This window comes from Rousettus aegyptiacus, unplaced genomic scaffold, assembly GCF_014176215.1.
Source record: "Rousettus aegyptiacus isolate mRouAeg1 unplaced genomic scaffold, mRouAeg1.p scaffold_m13_p_3, whole genome shotgun sequence".
In the NCBI taxonomy this organism is placed as follows: domain Eukaryota; kingdom Metazoa; phylum Chordata; class Mammalia; order Chiroptera; family Pteropodidae; genus Rousettus; species Rousettus aegyptiacus.
The window spans coordinates 155,769,380-155,782,036 of record NW_023416306.1 but is presented as its reverse complement, the minus strand read 5'-3'; the positions used below and the strand labels follow the sequence as shown (position 1 = coordinate 155,782,036).

The window sequence follows — 12,657 nt, the reverse complement described above, 5'->3', positions numbered from 1 at the left end:
GAGGCTGAAAAAGACATGTTCTTGGGAGCACTGGATGTTTCTGAAAAAGAGCACGAAGAGCAAGGTGGGGCAGCACGCAACCATGGAGAAGGGCAGGGAGGATGGAGGTGGGGAGACTCCTTACGCTACCACGACAGCAGGCGAGGTGTCGGAGGGGAAGAGCGGGGAGAGAGAAGTGGAGGTTCAAAAAAAAAAAAAAGAGAGAGAGAGAGAAATGAGTGAGAAATAGAACAAGAAAACTGATGATGAAATTTGTGGCTGATTAATGAGGGCAAAGAAAAGGGGTCTGCGTGAGAAGGAAAGGTCAAAGTTCACTCCGAGATTTCCAACTTGAGTGAATGGGTGAGGACAGTAACATCTGTTCTAAATGTACTGGACTATATTCAACCACGTCTACATTCTTCCCCCACTTAGCACATTGCCCCACCTCTCTTCCAGAGAAGATATGGGTCATCCTATGTGAGTTTTCTCATTATTCCATTCTCAAATATCACTCCTTCCCTATCGTCGATAGCAAAGCAGCATTCCTTTTTCTTCCCAAGTTTAAGGAGGTACAGGTCAAGGGAAAGGTTTTCTGTAAAGACAGAGTAAAATAGCACATGTTTGCAGCCTGCAAAGAAGAAATAAATCGAGAGGCAAAGTTCAAAGGTGCAAGAGAGAGTGGTGAGAATTGAAGAGTAGATTCCCGAAGGTGACTGGAGAAAAGGAGACGATCAGCACAGGTGAACAGGTGAGCTTCTAAACATGCAGGGACACCTCATCCTCTGGGATAAAAGGAGAAAGTCAACCAAGAATGGAGGTATATATGTAAACGAAGACCCTGAGGTGAGATAAGCCTGACACACTGATACTGTCTAGCTTGGACCTTTTAAGAAAAGCAGGATGAGTAGTCACAGACATTTTGTCCCTCTCGTCACCTCTCCCACTGAGCTGTGGCCACAGTTGTCCCCTTGTGGTCTTTTAGAACGTGCCAAGCTTTTCTTTGTCCAGGGTCATTTTTGTCATTGCAGCTTACTGCGGCTGAAACGACCTCTCCCAGATCTTTGTGTGGCTCGCTCTTTCTTTTGTCCTTGGTCCCAGCTTAATAATCACTTCCTCAGAGAGCCCTTCTCTGACCACACAGTCTGATAATGGAGACCTAACCTCTTTGCCACTCACTATCCCATCATTCACTTCTTTCATACCACTTATCATTATTATAAAGCATTTTAATAATGTATTGTTTACACATTTACTCTAGTGCCTTCAACCATAACATGAATTCCATAGGATCAGGGACTTTATACATTGTCTCATCTACCATCTACTCCAACACTTAAAACAGATGTTGTATTAGAGTAGGCACTCCATGAATATTTACTTCACTCATAAATAAGGGAATAAGTGATGTACTGTGGAGAAATTTTGAGCAATAATTCTATTATTGATGTTCACAAATATTTATTAATTTATGAAAGAGTGTTTTCCATATATTAAGGTGTCAGAATCTATGTTTAACTCTAATGAGAGTACTCAATCTATACAAATCCTAGTTCCCTGTCTTGTAGAAGCTCAGACTATGGGAGAATATAGGAATGCAGATCATTAAAATCCAATAATAGTAATTATAATGTAATGAAGTTAAGAACTGAGGGCTGTGAAAGCATATAATAAAGGGCTTCTAACTAAAGCGAGATAGGAAAACAATTCTACAAAAGTGCTGATGATAGGTACGTCCCTCAGAGTCCACATGGAACTGTAGGGGGTGAGGAAGGACTGGGTGGCAGAGAGGATGGCACATATATACCACTTCCTCAAGTTCTTTTTCACTGCAAGTAAGGAAGGAGTAAGCTAAGGTATAAATTCAGCAGGAGATAGGACTGAGGAAAGGATTTTGAGCATGTCTCTAGCTGCGGGAATAGAAAAGAGGTGAAGAGAAGATCTAAAAAGAGAAAAATTCCTTAAAGGGGCTAAATCTCAAAAGTGTCAAAAGAGAACAGTTACACTCAGACAGGAGGAGGAGAGCTCATCCATAAGACAGGGGAAAAGAGGGTAGCAATTAGTAACTTTGATGGTAAATCTAAAATAGAGAGAGAGAAGTTTAACAAGCATAAGCTAAATCGTTTCTATTTTCTCCATGAAGCATAAGATAGACCATCTGCCAATATTGGCTGGCGAGGGAGTGGCTGAGGGACAGAGAAGGAGGGGAATTCTACTGGTTGATAATTGATGGGCGATGTTACTGCCCTCTGCTACATCCTCATTGATTCATGAAGTGAAAAATCTGTCCTTATATCTCTCTTGAAATCTACATTGAAACTAGTTGTGGCACACTGTCCACGCAGGGGACACAGCACTAGGTTACAACAGCATCATAGCACTGCGTTTGCAGTTTTAAAAAACATTAGCTAATTAATTAGCTCGATTATCACTTTATCCCTGTAAGTGTATGTGTACAAAGACTACTTTTTTTGTCTCCTTTGAGGCATTTGAAGACACAAGAGATTTTTGTCTCAGTGGGAATGCTGTGGTAGATTACATTTGCTGTAAATAAATGACACTTTTAGAACGCAATAAGTTCCACGGAATTTATCCTGAAGAGATAAAATAAAATTGTAAAGGTAAATAAGAGACACCCAGAATCAGGCTGAAAATTCATAACAAGCCTTAAAAGTAGCTGCTCCTCATTCTGGCTTCCTGGGGGCACTGGAGGCAAACGGCATCCACTTCGCGGGAAATATCTGCTGGGACGAAGTAAAGACGCATTGCACGTGCCATAACCCAGGCGTTCCGCTGCCTGGCATTGACGCCAAGAGGAGCTACTTCCCGCTCAGGTGCCACAATGAAAATCGCTCCTCCATTAACAGGTTGAACAATACCAATCTGCCTAGTCAAAGTGGGAAATCAGGCAGAAACACCCTTCCTCTCCGAACAATCGGGGGCAAGATGAAAGAAGTAGGTAATTGCATCCAGTCTCCCAGCAGGGCATTTCTGCCAGGTTAAATGACCTCTCCCATGAAGCGGAGGCCTTGGCGGCAGTGAGAGACCATTTCCTAGAGTGAGTTTAACCATAGTATCACTGACTTTACCTGAGGGGATCAGGACCTTTCCTTCTTCACCAAGTCTTTCGACGTGAGTTAGTGGAGACGGCAGCAGGGTCAGGATGGCGGTGGTATTTACATCCGAACTTTAACCCTGGCTAACTCCATGACCCTGGGCAAGACACTCACCTTTAAATTCATAAGTTTGGTGTGAGAATTGAATTACAGTATATGTATGAAGCACTTAGCACCATGTAGCTAGATATATACTTCTATGTATCCACACTGTTAAGTGCTCAATAATCGTTAGTCTTTATCATTGCTATTATGATTATAATTGCTGTGGTTATAATGGTTTTGGAGATAATTCCAGTGAAGGTCTGAGGAATGAGAAATAATTATAAGTGACTAATAGGTGATGGCAGCGGCCGGAACCTCAAATCCTACCACAAGGGCAGCCTTATGAGTCTCAGGGAGACACATACAGTCAATTGGTTTGAAGGTTAATCAAGAAAGTCTTCAACACAGTAAACTTGGCCTAGTCGATCAGCTTTATTCTTTCTCATCAGAAGGCTAATTTACTGTACAGCTATAGGATCTTATGTTTGGAAGGAAACTAGAAAATCACGACCATCTACTCAGTTGACACTATAACCTACTCTACAATTTCAGCAAGGTGGATATCCAGACTCTGCTTGGATGCTTAAGTGACAGAGAATGCATTAGTCTCAGGGCGGCTTTGGACGGCGCTCACTGACATGTCTTCCTTGTATTACATATTCAATTTCCACTCATTTTCCTTAGTTCTTCTTGAATATAGATGAGCTAGATTAATCCCACTTCCACAGGAAAGCCCTTAACGTCTGAAGACAACTCTCAACCATGAGCTCAGGCATTTTTTCTTCCTTAGATTAAACATCCCTGGATCCACTAGCCAAGAGTTTTTATGCCAGGCTCTTGAGCCTCTTTATAGTTTTCATAGCTCACCTCTAAACATGTTGTAATCTATCAATTATTCAGCTAACCTTTTAAAGGTTTATTATCCACAACTGAATAGAAACATTCCCAGTAATCATATTAGCAGAATGATGATGATGATGATGATAAGTACAACTTACCAAGCATTTTCTATATACCAAGCATTGTTCCAGGGGTTTTACATTTGTTATCTCAGTTACTACCACAATCCTATGAAGTAGGTATAATTATTCTCCCCATTTAATAAATAAGCAAAATGAGGCACAGAGAAGGTTAAGCAACTTACACAGCATTTTATAGCAAATGGGGTAGAGCTGGACTTTGCAGCCAAAAACTCTAGCTCCAGAGCCTACTCTCTTAGTCAATCAATTATACTATAGGGTTGTCCTGTCCTTTGTTTTATAGATCACACCTCTATTAATTCAGCCTCAGATCATGTAGGCACATTATTTTCTACCATTCCTAACTCCCTGCCTTCACAAAGTTGATGACAGTACTCTATTACTTCCCTTCAAATCCCTAATATAAATGTTGAATAAGATGAAGGTTTGTAACATCCACCTGACCATATACATCCAAACAGATCCACTTATCAGGACTCGCTGGTGTGTTTAAATAGTTACTGCTTTAGTGACAAGCTCTTACACCAAATCTCTTCTTCTCCACCTTGTTAATGAGCATGTCACAAAATGTACTGCCAAAAATCTTGATATTTAGCTACGCAAGTACTTTCCTTAGTTATAAGCATAGTAATAATATGAAGGGATATCCAAGTTTGATTGATGTGCTTTGGCTTATTTTTAGTATTTTCAGTGGTTCTGTTTATCACTCTTTTCTCTCCTGTGGGATCACATCTTCTGTTAATCATGTACTCCAAAATTTTTCCCAGATTCCAGTGAAGCTCATGAGTCTATATCTTGTATCATCTACTTATTTTCCATCTCAGTCTTTAAGAGCCTCCCCCATTCTAGACCCTTTCTTAAAAAAAAAAAAAAAAAAAAAACCCAGTTGATTTCAAAAATTTTATTTGCAAATTCTCTCTGTATCCTGAGAGATCATTCAACCATGTCAAAAAGTCTGAATTAACACAGAGCAATGAGGTACCTTCTAACAGACTCTGAAATTAAATTTCCTATCATTGTCTATTTTTTCCTATGCAAAAACCTATTTGCATGTCACAGACAGGGGTAAAACAGGAACACCAGGAATTATTTCATATCACTTAGGGCTCTATGTTGCAAATGAAAAAAATCCAGCTCATGATCGTTTGAACAAAAATAATAATAATAATTTATTAAATTATGGCTAGAAATCCAGGGGTAGTCTAATTTGAAGAATGTTTGATGCAGGGCCTTTAAAATATCACCGGCACCTAGTTTCTCCCCATCTTTTGGATCTGCTGTTCATTCTGGCTTCATTTTCAGTACCTATGTGGTGACATGATGGTGGCCAGAAGTTCAGTTTCCTATCATTCCAAGTTCTAGCCCAAAGAACAGAGAACTACCTTTCCACACCATATCAACGAAAGTCCTGAGCCTGTATGTCACTGATTCAAACTAGGTAAGGTACCCACCTATTAACAAAATAACCACAGCCAGGGCAATGGAAGTCCCTGACTGCCTTAGAGCTCGCATGCTCACCATGGGAGCCTGGAGTAGAGTCAGTGCCACTGAATTACTGAACTGAGAATGAGAGGAAATAAAAATCAAGAAACACTGATGAAAAGAAGGGAAAATGGATACCAGGTCTCTAAAAAAAAAAAAAAAAAAAAGTTTAGCATATTTAGTTTTCTATCAACAGCCTATCAACTCTAAGAATCCTTTTCTATTTATCATAGCATCAAATAACCCTGAGGCCTCGGCCCTCCTAATACTATTCTTTAGGTATATACCACTTTCATCTAGCCTTCCTGGCTAAGTGCTCACACCTTGCCCCTCTGTGCAATAAGCTTCATCGTCATCACACAACCCTAGTAGCTCAGAGTTTTGTTTCTTCTTCCTTTGTGACGGATTGCCATTCTCTCTCCTGCCCATTTCAGTTCCTTATAATCCAGAAGGAAATCTCTTTTCTAGAAGATCCAATTTATCTTCTTTACAAAAATTTCATTCTAAACTGAGTCAGATGACATTGCCAATATTTGATCTTTTTTTTTTTTCAATTATTGAGTTTATTGGGGTAACACTGGTTAATACAATTACATAATTTTCAGGTATACATTATAATTTGGCATCTGTATGTTCTATTGTGTGTTTACCACCCAAATATTTGACCTTTTTTAACCCACAAAAATGACAATTTCTATGGTCAGCCTGGTAGGCACAGGTAGCTCCTGAGACAGGGTTTCTCTTTCTTTTCTTCTTCTGCCACATTCTTCTATTACCCAGCCTCTGATTCATGTTTCCACTTCTTTCTGCCTTGTTAGAATCTTGTCCCTCTCAGTGTCTTTTTTGTGTTGACTATTCCATTCTGTCTCAGTATTTTCCCCCCTAAACCCACACAATGCTTTTCTGCATATCTTCCTAAGAATGAAGGGAATAAATTTGACCATGCTATGCAAAATTTAATAAGCAAAAACGTTCATTTCTACAGTAGTAGTTCTCCACAGTGGTGTGTATTTATTCTGTCAGTGGTCACGGTCCTCATTTGACAGGTCAAGACATGGAAGCCCCAAGAGGTCATATGCTTTTCTAATTTGCATGAGAACTGGATCTGCTAGCCAGGTTCCAAGTCAGTTACTCTTTTATTAAACTACACTGAACTCTCCTAACTTCTGCAACTTTTCAATTATGGACCAGCAAAGGGCAGTAAGTGGCTCCTTGGCCAGATCTGATCAATTTGATTTCATTTAATCATGAATAATATCAACAGCATCTGTACAGTACTTTACAGTTTATAAAGTACTTCCTTTTTTAATCCTATTAACTTCTGACTAAAAATCCTTGAAGCAGGTATTATCTGATAACAAAACTAAGGCAAAGAGCAGTCGAGTGATTTTCTAGAAGTCTTAGGGCTGGTAACGAATAAGTCTAGGCAAGATTCGAACCCTGGACTTGTGGTTCTAAAGCCAACCCTCTTCCCATGCTGACTCTAAACCACTGACAATCTTTGTTCACCATAGGACCCCACAGCATTCTTGATGCTAGGAAAAAGGGAATGTTTAGGTCCAATGCCATGTGTAAATTTACCTGATTACGGACAGAGATATTTTTCAGCACCTGAGAAATCAGGAAGGATACCAGAACAAGGGGAGCAAAGAGGTTAGGAAAGTAAGAACAGGGGGGGAAAAGTATAATGAGTAAAGATGCAAGAGGAGAACACAAAATAAAAACCAGAAGAGAAATTAAGTGCTAGCATAAAAGAGAGCAACAGAAGATAGTGAGACAGGGTAAAATGAGTATATTAAAAATTTTTAAAAAGCAACAACACACACATTATCCCAAAGCCCGCAGGTGCCAGCAATTCAAACAAACATATAGCAATTAACAGAATTAACACAGCCTTAAATAGCCTGGCTCACCAGATGTGGACTCCTATCAGGGTTCTATAAAATGTAAAGTTATTACAGATTAAACCATTAATCATCTGCTCAGAGACTATCTCTGGCTGCAAAATCCCATTCAGCTTTAAATGGCTAATAATCACAAAAGGATGTGGAATGTAATGTGTACAATGATGTTCTACCCAATCCTTTTTCCTTTAAATATGTGTTCCACTCTCCCAATTCTCCTTCTTCTCCAGTAGAGAGGCAACAACATGAGAAAAGAGAGGTGAGATAGACCAGTCGGTCTTCAGCTTCTCCAAAGGAAAATAAAGAACCAATTGGAGAACTGACATATCAGGAGAAAAATAACAGATTGAGGAGAATAGAGGATGATGTAGAAAGAACCAAATTAAACAACACAGATGATCCCAACACATAAGAGGACATTGTCATGGGCTTGAGTAAGCTCCCTGGTCCTGGTGAGTCTGGGAGACACTATCCACGCAACTCAGTCTTGACTTGGCTTTCCTCTACTGCACTATACTTCATCCAACAATAAATAGCTCAGTAATTCCAAGGGCAGAGAAGGAAGGAAGGTATGTGCTGACAGGGAGGGTCATTGGAAACTGAAATGGAAGTCAGAATGAAGCACTTCCTACAGAAATGTTTCAGATTCAGAGAGGCACTTTCCTGGCTCAATGCTAAAGCCAGCGGGCCACCCTTCCCAACCATGTTCTTCAACCTCCCAGGACAAAAATATACATCAGGGGTAGGTAGTAGGTGGGCTAACATCACTCCTCAGCTCTTCAAGGAGCCTGACGGACAAAGTGTCATTCTGAAGGTGTCATTCTACTAAAGATCTTTCAATGGCTCCCTATTACCTGGAAAACAAAGCTATCTATGACTCGGCCCCTCCTAACTTTATTGCTATATTTTTAGAACTCCTAATCCTATATTTTATGCCCTGAAGTTAGCAAACTGTAAGGTTATCGCCCAGACACCATCATATGTCCTGTGTCCCCATGCCTTTGCTCATGCTGCCCCATGATCCTGAGGCACCACTCCCTACATTCTTCCCTGTTCATGTCTATTCATCTTCAAGCTTCACCTTGGGCACTGTGTCCCACACAGAGTTTTCCTGAATTCCAAGACATGTTAAGTCCTTCTTTTCAGCTGTCCCAATGTAGCCATGAACACTTTCGTACATTAACTGCCTTTTGCTGAAATTATATTTTTGTGTCCATCTTCTCTACTATGAAGTCCTCTAAGGTGGGAACTGTGCCTGATTCATCTTCATATCTAAGCACGGTCCTGGCATACTGTAGGTTTTCAGTATGTATCTGTTAATCTAAATTCCACCAGATTTTAAAGCTCCATTAGGTTAGCTGATTCGTTTACTTATTTATTCCAGACATACTTATTGAGTGTATTATTTTATGCCGGGGACTCTTCTAGTTACTGAGGAAACACCTGTGAACTGATGAGGCCTTTGTCCTCATGGAGCTCACATTTTAATAGAAAGAAGGTTGGCAGTTGTCAAACAAACAAATGTTTGAAGGCGACAGACTATGCAATGGCCGAGGCTGGGTGGAATGAGTTATCCCTACTTCAGCAAAGATAAGAAAACTTTATCAGGGCAAACCTCACAATGAAGTTGTTTTTTTTTCTTTTCCCATAAGTAGTGATTCACAAATATGGGGAAATTATGGAGATAAGCAAGTACAAACACATTCACTTATGCTTACATTTATATTCATAAACTTTTATAAGATGCATTACATAATTCTTAATAATAATCATAGAGAAACACCATTGTGTGTTTCTGTATGGTGTCACTTTTGTTTCATTTGTTCTTAAGAACACAAGAGAGCTCTTATTATCTCCGTTCTGGGTTTAAAAACTGAGATTCAAATAAGATCAGTGGCTTATGCTAGGTCATAGAGCCAGTGGTAAAGCTGGTATTTCCAACCAGGTTTTCTGATCTTAAACCCAGTATTCTTTTCATTATACTATGATGTCTCCCTCAAAGCTTTTTCAATCCTGTTCTTCCTAGAAGTTCCAACCCATTTCTCTTAGCCTTGCTGAGCCTTTTTATGTAACATTTCTCTCATATCAGATAGCTAGGGGGGGTTCTGAAAGATTCAACTATTTCCATGTCAAGATGGTCAACAATGCCTGTAAGCATGTATCTAAAAGCTATTTATTAATATACGAACATGTGACTTCACTCAGCAAATATTTATTGAGAGCCCACTAGGTGCCAAGAACCATTCTATAAGCTGGGCACACTACAAAAACAAAAATCAAGCAGACATGTTAAAACATGAAAACATAAAGAGGAATAAGGTGCTGACGTTGTGATGTTTAATTGGACACAAATCTGGTGTTGATACACTAGGGTGTGTGGAGAACCACGATCATTTGATGACAACCTGGTTACTCTTTGTTGTGCTTTCTGCGATGGTATCAAGTTAAAAAGTGCAATCAGTCATCTGGGCCCCACAGTGGAGCCAGAACTTAGTATCAACAATCTGGAACAGAAATCCCATAGGCCCTTTACAGAGCCCCCATTCTGAAGAAAAAGACATATAAAAGCACCCAGCTCAGCTTATGGTAACTTAAAGCCATGAATGGCAATAGAAGACAGAAAAAGGAAGATAGAGATAAGGGAGAGAAGAAGAAAATTTAAAAGTAACTGGGGACTGTTCTAAAGGTAAATAATTAACATGGGTAAGTGGAATTTACCATGGAGCAAACCCCAATGTAGTTGGGAGATTTTGCTGTTTACTAAATTGCCAAAGAGAAATACCAGAAACAAGAGAATTTCCTAGACCTGCCGGCAGAAAAGTAAATTGTAATGATTAAGTGGAAACAAAGAATGCTCCAGGACTACATTACACTCAGAAGTATCTGTTTAAAATACTCAGACAAATGAGAAAGCCTCCCCAGTTCCTTAGAAAGACTATATATAATATGACGTACGTAAAGGACAGATGCGGGCAGAAATTAATAAAGTTCTTATTTTGCATGCCACTTCCCCCAATGTTTTGGACTTCCTTCTGACTTGATCTGGATTTAAATGCAAATTTATTCTACTGGCTATGGTGTGTGTATATTTTTATTTCTACTTACTGTTATTGACACTTTTTCAGAACTGCCTTATATTTTAAGCTATTAAGTGTCTTTTAAAGCTGTCTGCTCTCTGCTTGGGCAGTGAGAGGGAGAGGTGGGGCAGGAGGGAGATTTTATTTATTTTAGGGTCTTCATTCATCAAGTTGTTAGAGATCTTTTCATGTTTTTATGAGGTTTGTTTCAAAATGTTCAAGAGCATCTTTCCTAATTGACAGATTTGGGAAACTGCTCCTTTGTCTTAAAATACGTAACTGAGAGATGGTTCAATATAATCAGAAATAAGACTGGCCCTTAAAGGCCACCCCTTGACCCTGTCCAGGAGAAACACCATGCCCAGGGCTGTTTCACTACAAAAATGGATGTGTTCTCCACTGCAATCAATGTCTCATTCATTCCTGAGCCACATATGTGGTAAAAGAATGTGCCTATTTCTGATAAGAGTGCAGTTCCAATACAGTGTTATTTAACAGTGTTTAAGAGCCTTTAGGTGTTCATCAGACACTGAGTAAGTTATACCTTTATTCTATCCAAATGGGAGTAAATTCCAGGAAAGAAATGTTCTATACCTATGGCAGTTCCCCTGGGAATGACCAGTGCAGTCTCTGCTGTTGGCAGAAGACTAGGTAATGTCCTAGAGAGACAGAAACACTCTGTAATCTGCCCTTCAGATCAAGAACAACACAAAGCTGTAACTGGATTTTCCCTCCTTGTCATGTCTCTCCTTCCTACCCCTTCCTCTCAGCTCACACATGGTTTATTGCAGCAATGCCCAGCTCAAGCATCATTTTTTCTCCAAAACTGACACCCCTCTAAAACTTATCTGTTACTTCTACTCAACTGGAAGATTTAGTCTGCGGCACTGAACACACAGTGTTTTGAATTATAACTGTTCACTTACCAATCTCATCTCCCAAATAGATTATAAAGTCTTTGAGTACAGAGATCATGGCTTGTAAACAGACACTAAAGTAAGTTACAGCAAAACAGAGGTACCCAATGGTTATCTGATAAATTTATCCATTCGAAAAATACTTATTATGTATTTACTGTATACCAGACGTAACAGATGCAACTCCTATGTGGACATGACCCACAGTTGTGTGGTATGAATGAATGTATGTGCACTACTATCTCATATATGACTGATGTCCAACAAATTGCAAATAACCATAATAGGAATAAAACATATGTCCCAAGAAGAGGCTCATAACATGTCACAGGGATTTTTATAAGAAAGAACACTGTTAGCTACTCAGAATATTCCTCAAGGAAATGGTGTAGCTCTCTTAGGCAATCAAGCTTAGATTAACAAAAATGTTCAGTATGCTGCTCTAATGACACACTATTCTAAAAGAATTCTCCCAGATCAAGTCTGATTCTTTTTGCCTCAACAATTGACCCTAGAGATTGAACTTACACTTGACCAAAGCTCCTCTGCTCTCAGACACAGGTCTCAACACATCAGCCACAAAAGTGATAAATGAGTCATGGCGAAGCCCCACTGCTTTCTCACAGCTTTCAGAGAAAGAAGGGGAATAAAAAGAAAAGCCAGTCTTCTGGGCCTTATGTTATATCCTGAGAATTTTCCTTCATCTCAAATAATGAGACCCTTGGGAACACCAAGCTCGGCCAAGGTAAAATAATACATATGCTATGTTTTAGGTAAGACACACGACCACAGTTTGAACCATTTTTAGTTAGAGCTTCCCTATGTGCCAAGTCAAAAGTACAAAACCAAACTTTATAGGTGTCTAGTTCCTTATGATTCCAAAGTCCTTTCATTTGTGTTATCTAATTTATAAAGCACAGCTACCTGTGAAATAAGGTTTGCCGTTACCTAGATGAGAAAACAGAATAGAGCACTTTAGCAGTGAACCCAAGGTCATGCAACCAGCTTAAGCTCTAACTAAAACGTAGGACTCTACTTCCAAGTACAAAGTCTTATCTGCTACCACCTATGGCCTCATAGAATAGATTGGGTGACAGAGCCAGTCATTGACAGGAAAATTTACTTGTTCTTAGGCAGTGCATTAAGTGGAGCGTGTG

The 12,657-nt window shown here is 39.6% G+C and overlaps 1 protein-coding gene across 28 annotated transcripts in view; it reads right to left on the bottom strand.

Annotated features, from left to right (window-relative positions):
• NRXN3 (neurexin 3) overlaps positions 1-12,657 on the bottom strand; it is a 1,418,420-nt gene that overhangs the window by 995,300 nt on the left and 410,463 nt on the right. The window lies entirely within an intron of this gene.